The sequence below is a fragment of the Malus domestica genome, chromosome 17, assembly GCF_042453785.1.
Source record: "Malus domestica chromosome 17, GDT2T_hap1".
Taxonomy (NCBI): domain Eukaryota; kingdom Viridiplantae; phylum Streptophyta; class Magnoliopsida; order Rosales; family Rosaceae; genus Malus; species Malus domestica.
In genome coordinates, this window is record NC_091677.1 from 17,449,522 (window position 1) to 17,455,901 (window position 6,380).

Genomic DNA, 6,380 nt, shown 5'->3' on the forward strand with positions numbered 1-6,380 from the left:
GACCCGTTAATTTAACGGGTCACCCAAACCCGACCCGTTAAGCTAACGGGTCACCCGTTTCACCCGTTTCACCCGTTTCATGTTTTTTTTTTTTTTTTTTTTTTTTCACATTTCATCCAAATCAATTACAACCTATGTGACAAAAAAGAGAGAGAAAGAGAGGAGAGAGAGAGAGGAGACGAGTGCTAAAGAAGCGTGTTTTGGTGGAAGAGATGGGAAACAAGAATGTGATGGACGGTTTGGTTTGGCTCCTCATTTTGTGCAATTAAATCAAAAGCATTAATCCGGCTACCGTCCAGTGATATTTATTTTCGAAAGTAGAAAGTTTTTAAATTTGATTCTCGTTTATTGCAAGTTTGATATCGAATTACAACTAACTCATTGTTTGATATAACTCAATGTAATTTACGTTTTACACATCAATTAATTTGTAACGTATACTAAAGTTTTGTATATAAGTAAATATGAAATCACATCAAGCAATACGTAAACTTTGTTCTTCATCACATGTATCACTTTGTTCCAAACAAAAGTTTTTCAATTAGCTCTCTTTCGTCTTATTGCATTGCATCCTCTACTGCTTTTTTGCCAACCTTCTTGTATTGCATCCTCTGCTGCTTTTTTGCCTTCAACATTCACCTTTATGTATTACATGCAGATTAAGTAGAAAAATATCTCTCAGCTAGTATTACATGCAGATTAAGTAGAAAAATATCTTTAAAAGAACAAGTTAAAATACATACCATGTTTAATCAAGACTAATATTACTGGAGCATTGTCCCGAGTTTTCATTAAGGCTCATGTCAAAAATTTCTTCAGTAAGTTCTTCCAAGTCAGCACCTTCTTTCGCTAAAGCTAAACATAAAAAGAAAAAAGGAAAAACAATTATAACCTATTATATAAGCAAAAAAAAAACAAAGAAATATGAAATTTACCTTCTTTGCCAAAAAGCCAATCTCTAGTACATAGCAAGGCTTGAACAGTTTCAGGCAACAAAGAACTTCGATATTGATCAAGCACCCTACCACTAATACTAAATGCTGATTCTGAGGCAACGATTGAGATAGGAATTGTTAACACATCAGAAGCCATACGAGAAAGTACGGGATAACGAAATTGCTCCAGTTTCCACCATGAAAGAATATCCAACTCTTGTTTTCTATCGAGTCTCTTTTCTTCAAGATATAAATTTAATTCATTTTTTTCAACTAAAGTTGACCCATCTTGAGGATTAAAAAACCATGACAAATGAGTTCCTAAGGATTATGATACTGAGGGAAAGAGAAAGTTTGGTTTCTTTGGTAGGGGTTTGAATCCATGTATCCGTATAATGGCATCATTATTCACCAACTCTATACACACAAAGACGAAAAGGAATCCTCCAAAAAGTGTTTAAACAACACCAAAAGCACTTGTTAAATCTGTTGACATAAAAGGAACGAGAAAATGCTTAGAATTTAAATTCCTAAAAGTCTAAAATATAGCAGAAAAATGAACCAACAAGCACCAAACGGTAATTGCATTCAAACTAATGTTCTATAACTAACAAGCACTAAATTCAAATTTATGAACTTTTAATTCCAAATTTCCAAACCGTGCCTTAAATTCAAACTGGAAAGAAAGGAAAAAAAAAGCACAAAGGATTCGTTCGGTGTCTAGGATTAAATATTTCACTATATTCAATATATTTTGAAGGCAGATACTGAAAAATTGTGTCCAACCAAAAAGTAGAAGAAAGATCCAATCCCCCCAAATGATAGGACGAGGAGGGTCAAGTTCCCTTCATGTCTAATCTTCCACTTCTAATCCCCTAAAAATGAAAAAGCATGCACCATTACCTTCAATATACCTTGAATTTTATGACTTATCCATTCCAATTCAATCCTAGACACCAAACAATCCCAAAAGGTCTTACAACTTGGAACATAGAGCTATGTTAAAGACTTTCATAAACTAAACGAATCATGCACATAACTGCTGCTAGAAATACAGTAAAACATGCACTTGATTTCCTCAAGTTTCAGTATACTAAAACAAAAGAGCCTCGTTCATGTATGGATTGGCTTTGAAAACTTAGTCATACAGAAATACTCATACTATCCAATACTGATACAAACATGCAAAAAGTAACTAAAAATGCAAAAAGTAAGCTCCTATGAAAGATCTAATGTATCAAATGAGTCAAGAGTCTGACAAATCTGAAATCCACTAGTCATAACTGTCATATGTAGAAAATTGGAATATAAGCAGAATAACTACTTCCCCAATAGCTTATAGTCAACTTACTGCTTAGAATTTGTGTCTCATAACTTCCACATTTAGGAAGTGGAATATGAGCAGAATAACTACTTTCCCACTAGCTTATAGTCAAATTACCACGAAGAATTTATAAAAGCACTCCGACCCACCTTTACTTCCAACCCCATCTCTTCTCCACTTTTTGTAACCTTCAAAAGCTGGATACATAAAAAGGGGAAAACTCCGGAACAACTTGATCTTGTGAAATAAATATAAGCCACATATTCTCAAATCTAGAGAATAGGGTCACTGTTATACATCCATAATCATACATGATTGGGATGGTGATCAGAGTAACACAAAAAAAAAAAGAACGGAAGACTCACTCCTAGAGAGAGTATGTTTATTCCAAGGGTTAGACAACATGAACCTAGAACACTGCAGATGGTGATTTTAGCCACTACACATAATAAAACCTAGTATGTCGTGGCATTGGTGCTTATGCACCTCGTAAATCTCTCACCTATAACAAATATCATAACGTCTAGGATATCAAACACTATCCTAGAGATGTCATTAAGACACCTCCTACAACCATCTGATGACATACGGGTGATATCACCCATATCACTATATGGTATATATGATACATACCAAAAAACCAATAATTATGAGTATCAACCATTGCAGCGGCATTTATGTGTGTTATACACTATGGTTTAGCATTATTAGATATGCATCCACAATTCACATCTGTATATTTCCAAAGTTCTTCAGGTATGCATTATAGACTTTAACTAGTTCAAAGAAGGTGATTTATAAGATTGTTGAGGCTTGATGGAAATGAATGGAGGTCTACCAGGACTGTTACATGAAGATATCTTTTTAATAGAGAGTAAGCGTTCAACTTTTATGTCATGTTAGATCAACCACAAATGGGAAAGTCATACCCACAAATTGGACCTAGTAAATAAGAAGATGCATACCAAAGATTATAGAAATTCCAGATTTAGAGAGAGACAGCATACAAAGTAAAAAGCTTGTATTCAGATTAATGGGTTTTTCTAAGACAATACAAATCAGAAGATTCGAATCAAAATTCGTAAAAAGTCCAAATTTTGATTTCTGGGTTTTCAATCTCCACTCAAAATTAAAAAAACCCCAGAGTTGAATCTCTTCCTACCAACCCAAACAGATTCCAAGAAATCAACATAAGGGTCTAAATCAATACTCTGTACACTAAATCAATACTCTGTACAAAACCCATGAACAAAACGCAAAACCCATTATCCAAAACACAACCAAAAATCTAATTTGCAGAAACGAAAAGTAATCGAAATGAAAGAAGAGGTGGAAGGAAATCGGAGCTTACCAGAGAGAGTGGTGGAGTTCAGTAAAGTTTTTGAGAAAAGAAAATGAGGGAGATAACCGGAGCTAGAAGGAAGGAGCACAGGCTGCACAGCAATCTCAGTCTCAGAGAGCAATGGCGTGTGAGGGCAGCAAGAGAGGTGAGGAACGTGAGGGCTGACGGCTGAGGTCCTGAGGTTTTGAATTAGGGCTATTGAAATTACACAAAAATCCTTACTAACGGGTCTTAACGGGTGGTTAACGGGTTTCGCGGGTTCACCCAAACTGACCCGTTATGTAACGGGTGATTAACGGGTTGACCCGTTAACTACCCGACCCGTTAACCACCCACCCGAATACTAATTTTAACGGGTCGGGTCGGGTTAACGGGTTGGGTTAAAAATGCCAGGCCTATATATATATATATATATATATATATATATATATATATATATATATATATATATATATATATGCAATAGATATATGCAAATAGGTCATTGGGGCCTATGATTAAAATTATTTGGACTTCGGGCCAAAATTAAAGTTTGGGTGAAAAAATTATAAAACTCATAAGGCCTAAAAAAATAGGCAATTGAAGCTCGGTGGCCCAAATGATGGACCAAAGTTGACGTGGGGTCCATGCCCAAATCTAGGCTGGTCAGAATGTGGGTTAAGGCATAAAAGGCAGTAGGCCTTCTAGGCTTTGCTGAAAGCAGGCCTAAACTGGGGCAGACGACATGAGGTCACGGGGCTGATCTTATGCTTCACATCTTCGTAGCACACGGGAACAGAGAGATGCGATCCAGTGCATCGCAACACATGGGAGCACCATAGTCACACGAGGCTGTGATTGTGTGCTTCGTGGTGTAGGGGACACCGTAATCCAAGTGGGCTGGTCGCACGGGCCAAGTCAGCAACGTTTGGCTGCTGCAGGTGAGCTTAGGAAAAAAAAGCTCTTTTACTTGTGTTGTTGGGCCGAGGTCAAGAATAGGCCCTAAGGGCCATGGGTGTCCAAAGACATCCCAACCAATGATGGGTGTGGTCGCCGGAGAAGAAGATCGGGGCCGCCGCTTCTGGCGGCCATGTTTTGTGATGGGGACCTCGGTGCAAGTTCATGGTTCGATTTTGAACCTCGAAAGTGTGGCGGAGAAGAAGTATTCTTGACGTTCACACCCAAAAAACCCTAGATTCAAAATCGGGGATTTCGAAATCCAGCCGTGTTTAACGATGACTGCAAGTCATCGTGACAGTGACCAGGTTGGCATCGGGTTTTGGTTCTCAGGCCTGGAGCGTCTGCCGTTGCTCGCTGGGTTCCCAACGAAACCCTAATTTAATTTTTAATTTTTTTTAATTCTAGATTATAATTCAATTCGGTTCATGCATATTCACAATATAATTCAATTCATGAATATATATTCAATGTAATTCATAGCAATATCAATTCATATAATTCAACAATTATGAATATAATGCATACACAATTTATATAGAATCTAAAATTTGTAAAACGTAAAGTTGGATCATGCATTATGGTGAATGTTCATGCTATCAAGGCTGCAAAAATATCGAGATAAAAATCGTTGTTTGGGAAGAACCTAGATTACGTGATGAATATTGTGAACGGGTTTGTAAAGATTCTTTCTTCAGATTTCCTTCTTCAAAGCTTTTATCACGTTCAACGCAAGAGAAATAAATTGAATCAATAAAAGTATATGAATCAATTAAAAAAAATCAAAATTTAATCAAATAATAATTGAAACATAATACTCCCCTAATTGAAGACGAATAATTTCCACATTAGATTCCTTAGCGCATCGGAGGAGTGTGGTGATAACGTGTTGTGGTTTATTTAATCTGACAAGGGAGAGAGAGTGAAGAGATGTGTTGTAGTGAGGGTGTTAAGGATGTGTTGTTCCTCATACGTAGTGCCTTTATTTATAGTAATAAGGGAGGAGAAAAATCCTTGTCCTCCAAGGAAATACAGTCCTAATAGGGAGAGAATAACTAGTAATCAAATCTAATATAGGATTTACATAATCACGTTTTAATATAATCCCTTAATTCTAGCATTACTTCTAATATATTTGGTCGATTGGTTTTAACCGGAAATTAAACCTAAGCCCATTACTCATGGCAATACCGTATAAGGCATAGTGATATTTGTCGTACTTCTCATTTCATTTTTCATATACTCTCTTTGTATTGGATGGTATGTACGTACCATAACTGGTTACTGTCTCCTCTAACAAGCAATAAACATGTAAAGAAGATCGAATGCTCTGTGGATAAGAGTGAAGTTTAGAACTTAGTTGATTTGACTTTCCTTGAGCAAAAATGTATTAATTATGATTTATTTATCACACCAAGCTCAATCTAGGATTAGAACAATGATAAGATGTTTTTGAAGATTAGAAGAAGAGGAACACTCAAGTTATATAACTGAAAAAAAGTTCATGTATTTGCATTTGACATCTACATTTCTCGCTTCCTGACTAGTGTTGTTGGCTTAGTTAAGTCTGGGCTTGGGCATCAGTGAACTAATCATGGGAGCATTAGCATCTATCCAAAGTTTGAGTGATCATCATTGCACCATGGGTTAGGGTGCTGGAGTATAAAAAGACAACTAAACTCTCAACTCATTTTGCCTCTTATCCCCACAACTTTTGAGAACCCCAACTGCATAAATCTTTTTTCTTTGGGAAGTTGTTTATGCATCTGTCATCTAGATGGCTAAAGATCTATCTAGGCAATGATTAATTTTAAATCTTCTCAATTTGTAGATGTTCGATTGG

At 36.3% G+C, this 6,380-nt stretch overlaps 1 long non-coding RNA gene across 1 annotated transcript; it reads right to left on the reverse strand.

Annotated features, from left to right (window-relative positions):
• Positions 1 to 325: 325 nt before the first annotated feature.
• LOC114822676 (uncharacterized) lies at positions 326 to 3,911 on the reverse strand. Its single transcript, XR_011578231.1, has 4 exons — positions 3,611 to 3,911; positions 936 to 1,046; positions 744 to 855; positions 326 to 639 (listed from the first exon to the last, which is right to left on the reverse strand). It is a non-coding gene; the product is annotated as an uncharacterized lncRNA (long non-coding RNA).
• Between the last annotated feature and the right edge of the window lie 2,469 nt (positions 3,912 to 6,380).